Source organism: Ornithorhynchus anatinus, chromosome 1 (genome assembly GCF_004115215.2).
Source record: "Ornithorhynchus anatinus isolate Pmale09 chromosome 1, mOrnAna1.pri.v4, whole genome shotgun sequence".
Classification (NCBI taxonomy): Eukaryota; Metazoa; Chordata; class Mammalia; order Monotremata; family Ornithorhynchidae; genus Ornithorhynchus; species Ornithorhynchus anatinus.
In genome coordinates this window covers 94756009-94774534 of record NC_041728.1, presented here as the reverse complement: position 1 = coordinate 94774534, position 18526 = coordinate 94756009, and the positions used below count along the sequence as shown (strand labels likewise).

Below are 18526 nucleotides of genomic sequence, written 5' to 3'. Positions count from 1 at the left end.
TCTAGTGCTAGCTTACTCACTGTTCCCTGATCTCACTGATCTCACTGCCAACCCATTTTCCATGTCCTCCCCCTAAACTGAAATGCCCTCCCCTTCCCTACATGCCAGACCACTATGCTCCCCACCTTAGAAGAATTATTAAGGTCACATCTTCTCCAAGTGGCCTTCCCTGATTAAGTCCTCTATTCCCTGGATCACTTTTCCATCTGTGTCATTATACACTTCTATCTGTGACCTTTTGACTTTTGATATTTTCTCCACCCCCCAACCCCACAACACTTATGTACATATCTATAAATTATGTATTATAAATTAATTATTTATTCTTATTAACGTCTTCCTCTCTAGACTGTAAACTCATTATGGGCAGGGAATGGGTCTGTTAATTCTGTTGAATTATACTCTTCCAAGTGCTCACTGCAGTGGCTGAGAAACACAGTAAATGATCAATTAATATGATTGATTGATGGATTAAGTGAAGTGAATAAGAGATAATCAAGTCAGGGACAGGGAGGATGACCCATGCATATATAAAGAATAGCGTGTCACCAAGTTAAAATTAAACAGTATTTTATGAAACAAAGAAAACATAAACTATAAGAGTACCATTCATTGAAAAACCATCTTAAACATAATGTACTATATTTACAAATATATTGAACTAGAGTAAGAGTGCTAATTTAGCTCCTAAAAAAGCCTAACATGCTCAAGAAGAACACGCCGGTGGATAGAAGTTGAACATATTAAATATTATGGAATAATAGGTTTCTAGCTGAAAGATTCAGTAGTCTTCAAATTTCTTTTGTACCTGTTCCTACTTCCAGAGGAAACCAGAAACTCAGACCTCAGCTGATTGACCACTTCCTTAATTTCCGACTGTCGTGCTCTCTTCAGTCAAAAGTGTCAATCTTAAGGATGTCCTTTAATAATAACTTAAATTTTTCCAGAGCATATTATATGGCTTAATTTGAACTCACAGCATGGAGAGACAGGGAGACAGGGAGAGGCAAGTATTTTTAGCCCCACTTTAATGGGAAAACTAAAGTCTAGCTAGATTGTTATTTGCCTGAGCTCATACCACTACAGAGCAGGTCACCAAACTCCTAGAACAATGCCCAGTCCGTAAGGTAGGCCACTGCGTAGGCCATTTAGCTGTATACATTGTCATCAGGATCTTAAGGAGTACGTGTCTTTTGTATATATTGAGCTGTGAGGAAAACTGTTGAATAAGGAGTAGGAAAGACAATGCAGGGTATATTTCTGGCAGTGAACTGGACATCTCCTTTGATCTGAAGTGAAAAATCAATAAATTCTGAACTTGGTAGATCATATCACTTACAGTCGGCATTTAAAATTTGAAGCGAATGGGATTACAGGTGTATCCTAGATTACAGCCATCTCAAAATATGTACAACGTCATTCCATCAACAGTACTGTTTGATACCTTACCCCAGGCAAGAAGTCACCCAGAGTACACTCACCCCAGGGATACAACCAATATCCTTTGATGCCCTCAGCCCTGACAAAAGCCAAACTTCTCTAATATTCCAGTTGAGCACTGCAGACAGAAAGAGTCCTTCCCACTTCCTCCCTCTCTAGGCTGAGATTGAACAACTAATGATGAATGGATCCTGGATGAATCTCTGGTCATAGACTGTGTCACTTTTCAAGGTGAAGAGACCCCTGAGAAGATAATCAAATAAATTATTGCATTATGGAGGCAATTCAATTTAGAAATGGAAAATCTTTATGCTGCTAAATTAATTGCAACTCAATTAGGGAGACTTGCTCGCAGAAAACCCTTTTGTATGGCATTCGCTAAGCAATTCACATATGCCAGGCACTGTACTAAGGAAGGAGTAAACACAAGCAAATCAAGTTTTACACAGTCCATGTCCCACATGGGACTCTGTCTTAATCTCTATTTGTCAAATGAGGTAGGTGAGGCCAAGAGAAGTTAAATGATTTACCCAAAGTTACACAGCAGACAAGTGATGGAGCCAGGATTAGAACCCAGGTCCTCTGATTCCCAGGACCATGTTCTTTCCACTAGGTCACATTGCTTCCCCACTTTTCAAGATGAAGTTAAGATCTTTCCACCATCAACTAAAATTTAGGGATTAAGAAGTCTAGTAATTTTTAATAAAGCAGATAATGTGTAAAAATGATTAAGGACTGTTTTGATGGAAAACCAAGTTCAAAGATGTGAAGAGGTGTCCCAAAGAAATTAACCTGATACAAGGTATGTTACCAAGAAAAGTCAGGAAGGCTGCGATTCAACCTAAAATGCAAAGAATATTAATTACAGATAGTAACTATCTCATTCAGCTCAAAAGATTTTACATCTGCAACCTCCTGCAAAGACTCATACTCTGATTACCAAGACTCTCTTGGTAAATACTTTGTTATGTTTTGAGTTACTTTCACAAATGAGAAGCAGCACTGCATAGTGGAAAGACCACTATGCACTTCAATCTATGACCTTTTGACTTTTAATATTTTCCCCACTCCCAACCCCCACAGTAACCCCCATTTAGACTGTGAGCCTGTTATTGGGCAGGGATTGTCTATATCTGTTGCTGAATTGTACACTCCAAGCGCTTAGTACAGTGTTCTGTACATAGTAAGCACTCAATAAATACTATTGAATTAAATACTATTGAACCTATGCACATATCTTTAAATTATGTATTATAAATTCTTTATCCATATTAATGTCTGTCCAAGCTTTGCCAATTGCTCTGTCAGTTGCTTGCAGTGTGACCTTGGGCAAGTCACTTAACTTCTCTGTGCCTCAGTTTCCTCAACTGTAAATGGGGAGTCAATACCTGTGCTCCCTCCTACTTTAGACTGTGAGCCACCTTGCAGAACAGGCACTGTGTCCAACCTAATTAACTTGTACCTACCCCAGCATTTAGAACTGTGTTTGAAGCATAGTAAGTGCTTAACAAATACCAAAGAATAAACAATTGCTAAACAGTCATGTTTAACATTACAGCATGCAGCACCTAAAGGAATTTCATATTATCTTTCCAAAATTTTTGTAAGATATTAATTAATTAATCATATGTCAGCATGTGAGAAAATGCATCCCACATTTCGAGGAACATGCTCCTGCTGGTTGGTGGACTATGCCTGTATTAATCCAATCCATTTTCTTCACCCAAACAACAATCTTAGCTATAAGAGTAATAGCACCTGTTCCCCAAGGAATGCTGTCTGCATTTGCAGCAAGTCAGGAGATGAAGAGGATAGAAGTCATAGGTTAAGCATTTAATACAATTATCTGCACACTCTAGGTGCTCAATAAATACCATTGATTGATTTTTAAGGACACAAGTAGGAATGACAATCAGAAATAACTGAACTCTGTGCTTATAAATGGGAGACAATGGGTTTTAATTCCCACCAAAACCTTTCCCAGGTCAAATGAAAAACCCTGCTGTAACTCTTTTGAAATTCCACAACCATGAAGGGGAAATAGAGCATTGTTTTCTTCATCATGATAATAATAAGAAGTCATTCAGGAATCACTGGCTATTAAAAATTGACTTCTGCCCTCAACTTCATCTCTTCCTCATCCTTCCCTCCACAGTTCTCTCCTGGTTCTCTTCCAATCCCTCTGGTTGCTTCTTCTCAGCCTCTCAGCTGTAGATATATTTCAAGACCCTATCTTGGGTCTCCTAATCTTCTCACTTTACGTTCACAGTCAGGCAGCTCATCCACTCCCATAGATTCAACTAACAACTCCATGTAAATGATTCCCAATTTAATCTTCCTAACCCAGACTTCTAACTGCCTTGGCAATCCTGTATTTCTTCTTTCATGCCAGACATCCTAAAATCACATTTCCTCCAAGAGGCCTTCCCTGATTAAGCCCACATTTCTCCACCCCTCCCCCCTCTGCATCATCTATGTATTTGGCTGTGACTCATAAGCACTTGGATACTCACCCCAGCCCCTTAGCACTAAAGTCCACATCCTGATAGTCTGCTTCTTCTCCTATTTGTAATTTATTTTAATATCTATCTCTCCTATAAACTGTAAACTCTTTTGGGGCAGGAATTGTGTATTCCAACTCTATTATACTGCACACTCCCAAGTGTTTAATACAGTATTGGGCATACACAGTAAGTGCTCAGTGAATACCATCGATTGATTGACATCTCGTTGATGCCCTTAAACTCAGTATGTCTAATATTGACCTCCTCTCTCCAAAGGCATATCTCCACCTGACTTTCCCCTCTCTGTTGATAAACCCACCATTCTCCCAGTCCCCAAAACCCACAGACTTTGGGATTAACTACAACTTCTTGCTCTCTTCTACCACTCACTTTATTGCTAAATCCTATTTTTCCTCCCCAGTGTTTTCCAAGGGTCCACCCTTTCCTTCCCATCCAAACAGCCACCACGATCGGTCGAGGTGTTTGTCAAATCCAAGCTAGACTACTATATCAGGCTTCTCACTGATCTCCTTCCTCTCCCCTCCCAAATTCACATTTCATTCCGTTGCCCAGTTCATTTTTCTAAAACATCATACTGTACCATTTTCACCTCCTCCAAAAACTTCAGTGGTTACTCACCCCTCAGAATCAAGCAGAAAACCAATGACTGTTGGCTTTAAAGTTTTCATCAACTCTCTGTCCTCTACTATCAGTTCTATTCTCTCATTACTCCCAGGTTGCCCTCTGTGTTCCTCTCCAGCTAACCTTCTCACTGAGCTTTTTCTTAACTCTCCCCACCCTTTACCCTTCTGCTCACACTCTTCCACTTGCCTGGGACTCCCTCTCACTTCTAATCAACAAGATCACAGCTCCCCATAACTTCAATACCCTGTTGCCATCACCCCTTAGGGAGCCTTAATCTCCTTTTCTGATCACATTCTCCCAACTACTGTCTTGGCACTTAGGCACTCACCACAATTTGTAGCATTTTTGCATACATACACCTTGCAATTTAAGCATGCATGAATTCCATGAGAATTATCTTTATTCTCCTGTTGGAAATTTTTTCTTTATCTGTCTCCATTAAATTGCCAGCTCCTGGAAGACCGAGATCATCTGTCTTACCTCAAGTGTGCTTTCCTTAAAGCTTAAGATAGTTGTCTGCACACAGTAAGCACTCCAGCATGGCAGAGTGGATAGAGCATAGGCCTAGAAGTCAGGTGGGTTCTAATTTCAGCTCCACCAATTATCTGCTGTGTGTCCTTAAACAAGTCATTTCACTTCTCTGTGCCTCAGTTTCCTCATCAGTGAAATAGGGATTAAGACTGTGAGCCCCATGTGGGACAGGGACTGTGTCCACCCTGATTTGCTTATATCCAACCCAGGAGTCAGTACAGTGCCTGGCACATAGTATGTGCTTAACAAATACCAGAATTATTACTATCATTGTTATTGAGGGCACTTGAGTGAGGATACAGATCTAAGATCATAGCCAACAAATACACAAATAGGTGGAAGTGCCTAGAAGAATTGGGTCCCAGCAAGAGGTTCTTTAAGACTTTAGTGACTTTGGTCTGGAGGTTTAGGGAGTTCTGAAAAAGCCATGAAGGAGGATAAGTTCCACAACATCCCATAAGAAATATTTTCCCTCTTAAAATGATTTTTGCTTAGGGGCGCTGGGTTGAAAGGATAAGCACACAGGTTTGGGGTGCAAGGAGAGGAGGCAAGAAAGTTAGGAGACAGGAACCGGGGAGTGTGGAGTGAGGAGGAGAGAAGGCAGGGAAGGCAGAGACAGATTAATGCATATGAACCTTGATAAGAAATATAATATCTAATGTGAGCTTTACCTCAGAGTACAAGTCACCATATTGCTGGATCCTTAGGATAAGAATAGGCAAGCCTTAGATTTTTTGCATGGAATGATTTCTTTTTATTTCTTTTTCTGTGCATGTTCATTTCTCTGCCAGATATGGGATAAACTGTATTTTAAAGATCTATGATAGGGACAGATCACCTGCTGTGATGGAATTATAAAATGCTCTCTATTTTTTTTTAAAGTATTAGCAGGGCTTAGACATATCTCTCTGAAAATGTTGAGAACTGGCTTGAAAGTCCAACTGTGCATTTGTTTGCTTTAGTTCCTTTTATTTTGATTTCTTTAAATACAAAAATAAGGCAGCCTGTCGACCAAAGATGGTGATCTGTTCAGACCTGTAACCCTTACAGATTCAGAAGGACTTTAAAGTTGAAACTCAGAGGATCTGATTACATTTCAACACAGAGGTTGAATTTATGCCTTAACTCTCTAACCTTTGGTCCTACTTTTCTGCTTAAAAGTTTTGACTCAAAGATAAAATTGTGTTATTAATTCATCATGCAGCCTCCCAGGGTGAAGTGCCACTTATTTCTCTTCCCTTTATAAGCTACTTCAACCTTAAATGGTGATGTACTGAGATTTTAATACCTCAACAGTTGGATACACACACACTCTGAATTCAGAAGAGTTGGTTGAAGTGAACAAAACCCGCTTTCAACCTGGCAAGTTTTTCTTTTTGTTTGTTAGCTTTAATTGCCTTCAATAATATTCCAAGCATAGAGGAGAGATGGCAGAGGGGAATATAATAAGGTTCTTGTGGGCCTGGGAGCCAGAAGGACCTTGGTTCTAAACCCAGCTTGATCATTTATCTGCTGTGTGACCTTGGGCAAGTCACTTAAATTGTCTGTGCCTCAGTTACCTCTTCTGTAAAATGGGAATTAAGATGTGAGCCCTCTCTTGACACAGAGTTTGGTGTCGATTGGTATTGCCCACCAGCTGGACAGGTTCTGGCTAGTCAGGATTCTACACTGGCAAAGTGGCTTGATTAAGCTGATTGAAAAACAGTGTGGGCTAATGAGTAGAGGATGGGCCTGGGAATCAGAATGACCTGGGCTCTAATTCTAGCTCCACCACTTGTCTGCTGTGTGATCTTAAACTAGTCACTTCACTTCTCTGTGCCTCAGTTACCTCATCTATAAAATGGGGATTTAGGCTGTGAGCCCCATGCGGAACATGGACTGTACTTACTACGATAAGTATAGTAAGTGCTTAACAAATGCCATAAAAAATTCCCTCATGGCAATTCAGCCTGTTTATAGCTGCAGTTTCAGGTTTTCAATTATTAAACAAAACCTAGGGGAAAGAGGAGGAGGGGGGAATGTTCAAGCTAGACTCACCACAAGGGTAGTACTTCTTAGTGAAACTCAAGAAAAACTGCTGGGTTTGGAGGAAGTTCTATTAGGTTGTCATGGCATTGCTATGACAATATATCGACCAAAGCTCTTGTTCCAGTTTCAGAGACTATTTGCTCTCAGGCACACTCTATTTTTATTATTCAGTGGATAATTCCTTGCATAGTTCAGATTGATGATTATGATATTCAAATGGCACATCATAACTCTTGGAGGGATAAGATGTTATTACTGGAGTGTGGAGCTAAGGAAACTTGATCATCTCAAATCTTAGAAAGTTAGAAGTATGATGGTAGAGGTTGGCGGCTTTTTAAATACCATATCTTTAGAATCAGTATGGATTCTGCATAAGGTGGGTCACCCTTCTATGTCCCATATTCTGAATATATTTATGGTCCAGGTTTGTGTGAAATATTTTGTTGTACCTAGAACTGGAAAATTCTGTTTTGACTGAATTTATATGTGGGAATTAAAGTACTTGATTTTTTTCATTAAATATACCAATAAGCATTTTAAAATAATAATAATAATGATATTGGTATTGGTATTTGTAAAGTGCTTACTATGTGCAGAGCACTGTTCTAAGTGCTGGGGTAGATACAGGGTAATCAGGTTGTCCCACGTGAGGGTCACAGTCTTAATCCCCATTTTACTGATGAGGTAACTGAGGCCCAGAGAAGTTAAGTGACTTGCCCACAGTCACTCAGTTGACAAGTGGCAGAGCAGGGTTTTGAACCCATGACCTCTGACGCCCAAGCCCATGCTCTTTCCACTGAGCTACGATTTTTTAAGTGCTTTCTATGTATTAAGTACATAACAGTTTTCATTGGAAAGTCACTCATTTTAATGTTATATTCATTTTCGTTGTGAGATGAAGCTAAAATTAATGGGTAAAATTTTAGCTTATAGAAGTTGTGCTACTCCTTGTTACTATGGAAAGTCCTTTCACTATTCAAATCACATTAAATAGAAGAATTCCAAAAGGAAATAATTTCTCACATTAACAAACTTGTTCAGAAGTCTTTGATGTGATACGAAAATAAGTGTAGAAATGCCATATTTACTTCCATAATTGCCTCACCTTTTGCATACTTTTTGCAGCCCCCAAAGAAGGAGGAGCTAGTGCACAGGAAATTAAGTAAAGCAACAGGGAGAGGAGAAGAAAAATAGGAGAAAAGGAAAGTGAAAATGAAGAGAAAGGTAAGAGGGCACTTAAGAATGAGATTCTTCTATTGCACTTTCCCTAGTGTTATACTCATTTTGAATTTTGATAGGTTCCCCCACTTCTATTTTTCCTCCCAGAATGTGCTGTTTTCAAAGAAGAAACTCCTCAAATCTTTCTGCAGGATGGTATCTGTGACTTTTATAATAATAACAATAATGACAACAAAAACCAATTTGTGTGATTTTTGTGTTTTCTATGTGCCAAGAACTGTACTAAGAACTTGAACTAACTTAGATGCAAGACAATCATGGTGGACACAATTTAAGTGGGTGGGAGAAAAGGTATTGAATTCCTATTTTAGAGATGAGGAAACCTGGGCAGAGAAATATTAAGTGAGTTGCCCACGGTCACAGAGCAGGCAGTGGTGGAGTAAGGATTAGAAGCCAGGAACTTCAACTCCCAGGCTTGGGCTCTTTCCACTAGGCCACATTGATGCATTCTGGTCCTTCCCCTCTACCCTGCCATGTACAAATTTCAGAAAACTCTTCCCTCTGGCAGAAGCCTGTACCCGTCTGTCGCACTAACTTAGTCTGACCTTTCACCTCTTCCTGTGCTGCATGCATACATATATTTCAATCAATTAATGGCATTTATTGAGCACTTACTGGGTGTAGAGCATTTTAAGTGCTTGAGAGAGTACAGTAAAAGAGAGTTGGTAGACATGCTCACTGTTCACAAGTACGGAAGCAGTATGGCCTATTGGAAAGAGCAAGGACCTGGGAGTCAGAGGACCTGTGTTGTAATTCTGGCTCTTCTGCACTTGTCTGCTGTGGGACCCTGGGCAACTTCTCAGTGCTTCAGTTTCATCATCTGTAAAATGGGGATTAAATCCTTCTCACTGCTACCTAGCCTGTGAGCCAATGTGGGACAGAGACTGTGTCTAAATGGATAACCTTGTATCTACTTCAGCACTTAGTGCTTTATACATAAGTGCTTAACAAATATCATTATTATTATTATTTTTATTCTTAGGTATTTTACAGTCTAAAGGAAGGAGCAATAGTTTTAGAGGAAAGAATTTCCCCCTCCCTTATGAGCCTGAATCCATAGCGTTAACACATTCTGACCCTTCCCTGTGTGTTCCAGTTCATCACTGCTGACAAAAATAATTTTCATTTCCTCCTCAAAAATCAGAGAAATACAGAATCAAATTGTTCTGAGTGTTGATGAGGATTTGGGTTTATTTACTAAGAAACTGAGCAAAGAATGCCTGACTTCAGTGTAGTAGATAGATAGATACTGTATCATTGTAGTTGATGCATTAATACAAATTTAAATTCAGCAATTGGTTATTACTATGGTTCTCTAAAGCCAAGTCACATCCTTCTTAGTCATGCATGATTCTGACAGAATCTGGCCTTCTATTTGTTTATATTAAGGTCTGCTTCCCTCTCTAGGCTGCAAGGTTGTTGTGGGCTGGGAAAAAGCCTACCAACTTGGTTGTATCTATTTTCTCAAGTGCTTGGTACAGTGGTGTTCTGCACACAGTTAGATCTCAATAAATTGCAATTAGCATGATAAGAAAATTTGGAGTTTGGCCCCGTGAGGTTCACTGGCATATTGCCTGAAATTTCTGGACTCAGTGATTCTTTTGAGACTTTACTTTGAAACATTAGATGTGTATTTTCAGGTGTTCTTTCCTAGTGGAAAGAGCATGGGCCTGGGAGTCAGTGGTCGTGGGTTCTAATCCCGACTCCACTGCTTGTCAGTCATGTGACTTTGGGAAAGTCACTTAACTTCTCTGTGCTCAGTTACGTCATCTGTAAAATGGGGATTAAGACCGTGAGCCCCACGTGGGACAACCTGATCACCATGTATCCTCCCCAGTGCTTAGAACAATGCTTCACACATAATAAGCACTTAACAAATGCCATTATTATTGTTATTATTATTAAGATAGTGCACTGGTAATTTCCTACTTCCTGTCTCATTGCTGGAAGAATGACTCCCTATTTTCAGACCTGTTTTCTAGAGAATCAGGACTCTTTCTCTTGATATTTACTAAAATCACTTCTCCAATAAACCTTCCCCAGCTAATCCCTCATTACTCCACTTCTCTCCCTTCTGTGTTGCCTATTATGGTATTTCATAAACACACTTCATTCTGCTAATGCTAACCTTCTCACTGTACCTTGATCTTGCCACTGACCTCTCACCCACAACCTGCTTCTGGCCTGGATTGCTCTCCCTCCTCATATCAAACAGATAATTGCTCTTCCCCACTTCAAGACATTATTGAAGGCACGTCTCCTCCAAGAAGTTTTCCCTGACTAAGTCCTCTCTTCTTCACCCATTCCCTTCTGTGCCGCTCTTACTTGCTCCTTCATTCATCCTCGCTCCTACCCCCACAACACATATGAATATGTCTGTGTATATCTGTAATTTATGTATCTATTACTTTTATTAATGTCTGTCTCCCTGTCTAGGATGTGAGCTTGTTGTGGACAGGAATATGTCTCTTGCTATATTTTTCACTCCCAAGTGCTTAGTACAGTGCTTGGCACACAGTAAGCACTGAATGAATGACTGTGTCAAGCACTGGGCTAAATACAAGTTAATCAGGTTGGACACAGTCCCCATCCCAAATGGGGCTTACGGTCTAAGTAAGAGGGAGTAGGATTAATTCCCCATTTTCAGAAGAGGAAACTGAGGCACACATAAGTTAATTAAACTCGCCCAAAGTTACACAGTAGACAACTGGTGGAGTCAGGATTAGAACCTAGTCCCTCTGATTCCTAACCCATGCTCTTTCCAGTAAGCCAAGTTGCTCCTCATGTCTACGCACTTGGATTTGCATTCTTTAAGCAATGGATATTAATTAATTAATTCATTCATTCATTCAATCAATTGTATTTATTGAGCGCTTACTTTGTGCAGACCACTGTACTAAGTGCTTGGAAAGTACAATTTGGCAACAAATAAGAGACAATGCCTACCCAACAGGCTCACTTAGTCCCACTGTACTTATGTACATATGCAAAATATATTTTAATGCCCATTTAAAGCTTCTTGTGGGTGGGAATGTGTATATATCAGCTGTTGTATTTTACTCTCCCAAGCTCTTACTACAAGGCTAGGTACAAAGAAAGAGCATAATTATAATAATAATGTTGGTATTTGTTAAGCGCTTTCTATGTGCAGAGCACTGCTCTAAGTGCTGGGGTAGATACAGGGTAATCAGGTTGTCCCACGTGAGGCTGACAGTTAATCCCCATTTTACAGATGAGGTAACTGAGGCACAGAGAAGTTAAGTGACTTGCCTACAGTCACACATCTGATAAATACCATTTATTTGTTGATTGATACTCAGATAGTAGTTCTCCAGTAACAGCAGTAATTCTCTGTGGAAAAAATCAAGATATTTTCCTCTGCTGACTTGGAAAAAAAAATCTCCTTTCAATGATGATATTTTGATAACTGATGGCCTCAGGTTTCAGGTAATCTGCTAATTACCTGTAAATTAGTTTCCTGGATCTCTATCATCAAAGAATTCAAAAGCATGGTTCGAAACTAATCCTTTGGGTGAATCATAATTTTATACAACCTGAGGCTGGGGCTGAATTCTTTCAGTTTCCTTGTCCTAATATTGATTAGGGCCTGTGGAAAAAGAGATTTATTTTTCTGTTAAGGGAAAATGATTTTTTTCATAATGACTTGGGGCCCAAACTGCCACTTATTTTCCAGATTTTCTAAACAAAAATGGGGAGGGACTTTTGCCCCTTAATTCTCCTTTCGTACTTCATTTTCTACTTGATTAGATTGTCAGACTGAGGCATCTGAATACTGAGTAGGTCTTGCTTTTTGTCAACAAATGAGTCAGGATGGATGATGAGCTAGCCAACTTCTCTGTGCTTGCTTCATTCTGATTTAATAAAATAGGCAAGTATATTGTGTGAATTATTTACCTTGACCCTCATTAGACGTTACTTCATGCAGGTCCACAAAATTCATTGGTCCTATGATCCTTTCACAATTCATAGTTGTATTTCCCTTGTGACAATAGTACATATCTCTTCAGAATGAATGATAATAATAATAATAACTGTGGCATTTGTTAAGCGCTTTCTATGTGCCAGGCACTGTACTAAGAGTTGGGGTGGATACAAGCAAATCGGGTTGGACACAGTTTCTGTTCCACAGAGAGCTCACAGTCTCAGTCTCCATTTTACAGATGAGGTAACTGAGGCAAAGAGAAGTAAAGTGACTTGTTCAAGATCACTCAGCAGATAAGAGAGTATATTAAAATGAGAGGCTCATTGCTAAGTATTTACATGGGAAAATATGATTCTTCCAGTTTTTGGTAAATAACAATATTAATAATAATAATTATTCATTCAATCATGTTTATTGAGCACTTACTTTGTGCAGAGCACTATACTAAGTGCTTGGAAAGTACAATTTAGCAACTGATAGAGACAATACCTACACAACAATGGGCTCACAGTCTAGAAGGGGGATACAGACAAGAAAACAAAACAAGTAGACAGGCATCAACAGCATCAAAAATAAATAGAATTATAGATATATGCACATCATTAATAAAATAAACAGAATACATCAATCTACACAACTGCTGTGGGGTGGGGAAGGGGTTAGAACAGAGGGAGGGAGTAGGAGCGATAGGGAGGGGAGGAGGAGCAGAGGAAAAGGGGGGCTCAGTGTGGGAAGGCCTCCTAGAGGAGGTGAGCTCTCAGTAGGGCTTTGAAGGGGGAAGAGAGACAGTTTGGCGGATGTGAGGAGGGAGGGCATTCCAGGACAGAGGTAGGACGTGGGCCAGGGGTCAATGGGAGGACAGCCGAGAACGAGGCACTCTGAGGAGGTTAGTGGTGGTAGGGGAGTGGAGTGTGAGGGCTGGGCTGTAGAAGGAGAGAAGGAAGGTGAAGTAGGAGGGGGCAAGGTGATTTTGTTTAATACTCACTGAGTGCCAAGTTCTGAGATAAATACAAGATAATTAAGTGAGATACAGTCCTGTTTCACTTGGGGCTCATAGTCTAAGTGGGAGGAAGAACGGATATTGAATATGCACTTTACTATTGAGGAAAATGAGGCAATGAGAAATTAAGTGACTTGCCCAAGTTCACACAGCAGATATGTGGCAGAGCCAGAATTGGAAAGCAGGCTCTCTTACTCCCGATGCCTTTGCTTTTTCCACTATGCTTTGCCAGTATTGTCACATTTAGGATTGAAAAAGCACAGAATCTGACCAGAAAAATGGTACTTGAATTTCAGATGTGGAAGGAATTGATTAGGAGTATTGGACCACATTAAATTCTCACACTATTAACTGTTTTCTCAAGAATCTGGTTTCCTCCGGCTCTAGTCCAGAAAGTTTGAGGTGTTGGTGGAACATCCAGATAGAGATGACTTGAAGGCAGGAGGAAAGTGGCTGTTAACTCCTATTCTTGGTTCTCTACCTTTCATCCATTTTCGTATCCATGACATCACATTCCTTTCAATTCTATTATTATTCTCTTTTCTCACCCTTGGGGGTAGAATCTTGTCAGAATCCATATGAAAATCTAAATCTATTATATTCACTGATTCCCTTCTATACACAACTTGCTGACCCTCAAGGAATTCTAACAGACTAATGAGGAATAATTATCCTTTCATAAGCTATCCAGTTTTCCCCAACAAGTTGTTGTTTTTTTAATTTCCTAATGATCTTAAACTTAATTATAGAATCTTCCATCTTTCCAAGTAAAGAACCTATAAGATTCCCTACTGTTTAAGGTGCTGGTGGGACATCCAGATAGAGATAAATTAAAGGCAGGAGAAAATTTGCAACTGCAGAAGAGACGATTACTCTCCCACTCTTCAAAGCTTTATTGAAGGCACATTTCCTCCAAGAGGTCTTCCCAGACTAAGCCCCATTTTTCCTCATTCCCACTGCTTTCTGCGTCATCCTGACATGCTCCCTTGCTCTGCTCTTTCCCCCATCTCTCTGCCCCACAGCATTTATGTATTTATCTGTAATTTAATTTTTTATATTGATGTCTATTTGTATTGATTCCTGTCTCTCCCCCTCTAAACTGTGAGCTTGTTGTGGGCAGGGATTGCCACTGTACTTTCCCAAGCACTTAGTAGAGTGCTCTGCACATAGTAAGCACCTAATTAATATGAATGAATGAATGAATGAATGGAGACATAGATTGGGAATCATCTACACAGGGATGGTTGTTGAAACCTTGAGACCAGAAGGGTTCCCTAAGGAGTGAGTGTAAATGGAGATTAGAAGGGGATCCAGAACTGAGCCTTGAGGGAATCCTACTGTCAGAGGGTGGGAGACAGAGAAGGAGCCTGATAAAGACAATGATAAAGAGTGGTCCAAGAGGTAGGAGGAGAAACAAGAAAGAACAGTGTCATTGAAGACAAGGTTGGATACAGATTCAAGGAAGCAGAGTGGCTCAGTGGATAGAGTTCAGGCCTGGGAGTCAGAAGAACCAGTGTTCTAATCCCTGCTCTACCACCTGTATGCAGCGTGACCTTGGACAAGTCATTTCACTTATCTGTGCCTCAGCTACCTCATCTGTAAAATAGGGATGAAGTTTGTGATTATTCTGTGGTAGAAGGACTGTATCCAACCTGATTACTTTGTATCAACCCCAGCCTTAGTATGGCTTAGTAGTACTTAGCACTTAGGATCACTTAGCGCTTGTGAGAAACAGCATGGCTTAATGGAAAGAGCATGGGCTTGGGAGTCAGAGGTCATGTTTTCGAATCTCAGCTCTGCCACTTGTCAGCTGTGTGACTTTGGGCAAGTCACTTAACTTCTCTGCACTTCAGTTACCTCATCTAGTCAAATGGGGATTAAGATTGTAAATCCAGTGTAGGACAACCTGGTAATCTTGTACCTACCCCAGTGCTTAGAACAGTGCTTGGCACATAGTAAGCGCTTAACAAATAACCATATTTTTTATGGGCCTAGCATATAGTAAACACTTATGAATGGCATTTTTTTTTAAAGAAAGAGGGTCTAGGAGAACCAGGCTATCAGATTTGGCAAGAAGAAAGTCACTGGTGATCTAGAAGTTCACTGGTTACCTAGAAACCTAGAATGTCATTGGAACAATGAGGAGCCTGAAGACTGCCCCTTCCAATATTGTTTAATTTTCTTACCAATGTTCTTAATTTTTATTACTGAATTTTAATTTCTTATAACTGTTTTTGTAATTCCAATTTCCCATTATTGTATGTATCTTTACTCCCTCAGTTAAATTATAGGACAATCAGTATGTGTTAAGTAATTAATAAATGCTAGAAGCAGTAATAACATACAGTGCTCTGCAAGTGGTAAGCACTCAATAAATATGATTGAATGAATGAATGAATTGTACAAGACACTTGGGAGAGAACAATACAAAATTAGTAGACACATTCCTTGCCCACAAAGAGCTTTCAGTCTAGAGTAGGGGACAGACATTATGCTTACTTTCCACTTATGAAAAAGGTTTTCCTTTTTTATTTTTAATTTTCCACTTCTAAGATTCGATAGCTGCTTCCTAATCTTGTACTGTGGGATTTAGTAATCAAAAATTGTACAGGGACCCTGTCCCATTATGCATTATATCGCCAGTTAGGCATTCTTTTCCCAGAAAAATCTTTTCAATCTGTTCTCCTATAGAACGGCTGTTTATATTAATTGTGTTTCTCTATATCTCAGTCAGTGCTCTATGCCCTTCTCAAGATATACAACAAGAACTCTATGCTCCATGATTTTATGGGATGCTAGAACTTTCTTTTTTCTAACAGTCCCTACTCATAGTCAGTGTTTTTTTTGGTCATTTTGGTTGTTGCCTCACATTGGCTCAATATTTTGAGAGACCAATGTACAGTGACACAGTGATCTTTCCTGAGTCATGACTAATAGTTCAGAGCCCATCATCATATATTGCAGTTTGAATTATTCTTTCCCAAGTGCATTATATTTGCTGACACCGGAGCCCCTTTGCCACTTTTATGCCCACTCACTCAACTTTCTTAAGTCTTCTTGCAGTTTATTCCCATCACTTTGGCATTTCACCACCTGGAAAAGGTTAGTGCCATCTGCAAAGTTCACTATTCACTCTTCCAGATCATTTATAAAAATGTTAAAGAAAACAAATCCTAGCTCTATCTCCTAAGGGACCCCACTAGTTACACTTTCACTTCCAGGAAAGTGGCTGTTTACTCCTATTCTTGGTTTTCTACCTTTCATCCATTTTCATACTCATGACATCACCTTCCTTTCAATTATGTTATTATTCTCTTTTTTCACCCTTGGGTGTAGAACCTTGTCAGAAACCATATGAAAATCTAAATATATCATATTCACTGATTCCCTTCTATACGCAACTTGTTGACCCTCAAAAAACTCTAATAGACTAACGAGGTATAATTATCTTTACATAAGCTATGTAGTCTTCCACAGCAGGTTGTTGTTGTTTTTTTTAAATCCCTAATGATCCTAAACTTGATTATAGAATCTTCCAATTTTCCAAGTAGAAAACCTGTAAGACTCACCACTTCGTGGTTTCCCAAAGTCACTGGCTCAGTGGAAAGAGCATGGGCTTTGGAGTCAGGGCTCATGAGTTCGAATCCCAGCTCTGCCACTTGTCGGCTGTGTGACTGTGGGCAAGTCACTTAACTTCTCTGTGCCTCAGTTCCCTCATCTGTAAAATGGGGATTAAGACTGTGAGACAACCTAATTCCCCTATGTCTACCCCACGTGGGACAACCTAATTCCCCTATGTCTACCCCAGCGCTTAGAACAGTGCTCGGCACATAGTAAGCGCTTAACAAATACCAACATTATTATTATTATGAGAGGTCCATGTTTGATCTGTCAATCCTCTGGTCCAGTTGTCATAGTTAATCAATTACTTCTGAATGATAGATTACACCTTCTTCCCCTCCAGTTGATTTTAGAACTTTCAGAAGATTGCCAAGTAGTCCTCAAAATTAATTTTAGGACATTCATTCATTCAATCATATTTACTGAGTGCTTACTGTGTGGTAGAGTACAATACAACAGTAAAGAGACACATTCCCTGCACACAACTAGCTTGCAGTTTAGGAGGGGGAAAACAGATATCATTACAAACACATAAATTACAGATATGAACATAAGTGCTGTGGGGTTGGTATGGGGAAGAACAAAGGGAGCAATTCAGGGTGACACAGAGGGAGTGGGAGAAGAGCATCTACTTTATCAGTTTGGACTCAAACACCTTGTGAGGCCCATCTTATCTGACCCTATCACTTTGAATTGCCTCTGTGAAAAACTATTTGGCTTTGGGCAAAATCTCCCCAGGAAAGAGATGTGAAACTCAATGACTTCTTTAGCTTTTTCTTTTTCATTCCTAAATGGATTTCATTAACTGCAATCAAATAGGCACTTTTAGTTATTACCACTGCTAACTTTGAAGAAAATAGCTGGGTATGATCAATCAAAATATTTTTTTTATTAAGTGCTACTTTGCACAGAACACTGTACAAAGCACTTAGGAGAGTACAACTGAATAAGAGACAATGTTTCTGCCCCAAAGGATCTTATAATATAACTGTTGAGACTGGAGATGGTGGATGAGATAAGTAGATAGAAAGGAGAAAATTAGAGGCACCTAATCTACACAGCCTCCTCTCAGACTTGCACATGGAGAGTTTCCAGTACTCTACCAGTCTCGACTATGGGAGGGAGAGTCAAGCAGAAGCATATTCATTCCATCCCTAGCTTGGGCAGTGGCTAGCCAGTGGAAGACAATCTGCTATAAGTCAAAACTCACCTGTGCTGGGCAGCAGCGGCATGCAAGAGAGTCGATGGTGGAGACTCAAGTTTACTACGTTTAATGCTGCAATGGTAAAACACGTCCATATTTTTACCAAGAAAACTCTATGGATACACTGCAAGAACAATTGTAGATGAAGGTAAGGCATTCTGGGAAAGATGTGTCCATGGTGTCATCACAGGTTGGACATGACTCGACATCATAAGACAACAACAATCTACATGAAGTCTTGTAAAGGATAGGATTGGTGGTTTCTTCACATAAAAAACAATATTAACAGACCATAAGCTCCTTGAGAGCAGGAATCATATCTCTTACCTGCATAGTACTCAAAGTACTTAATACAATAAGTACTCTGCACA

General features: G+C 39.7%; 1 non-coding gene across 1 annotated transcript; it reads left to right on the top strand.

The window, feature by feature from the left end:
• The first annotated feature begins 18013 nt into the window (after window positions 1-18013).
• LOC114816503 lies at window positions 18014-18151 on the top strand. The gene has a single exon (XR_003764287.1). It is a non-coding gene; the product is annotated as a small nucleolar RNA SNORA7 (small nucleolar RNA).
• Window positions 18152-18526: the final 375 nt, after the last annotated feature.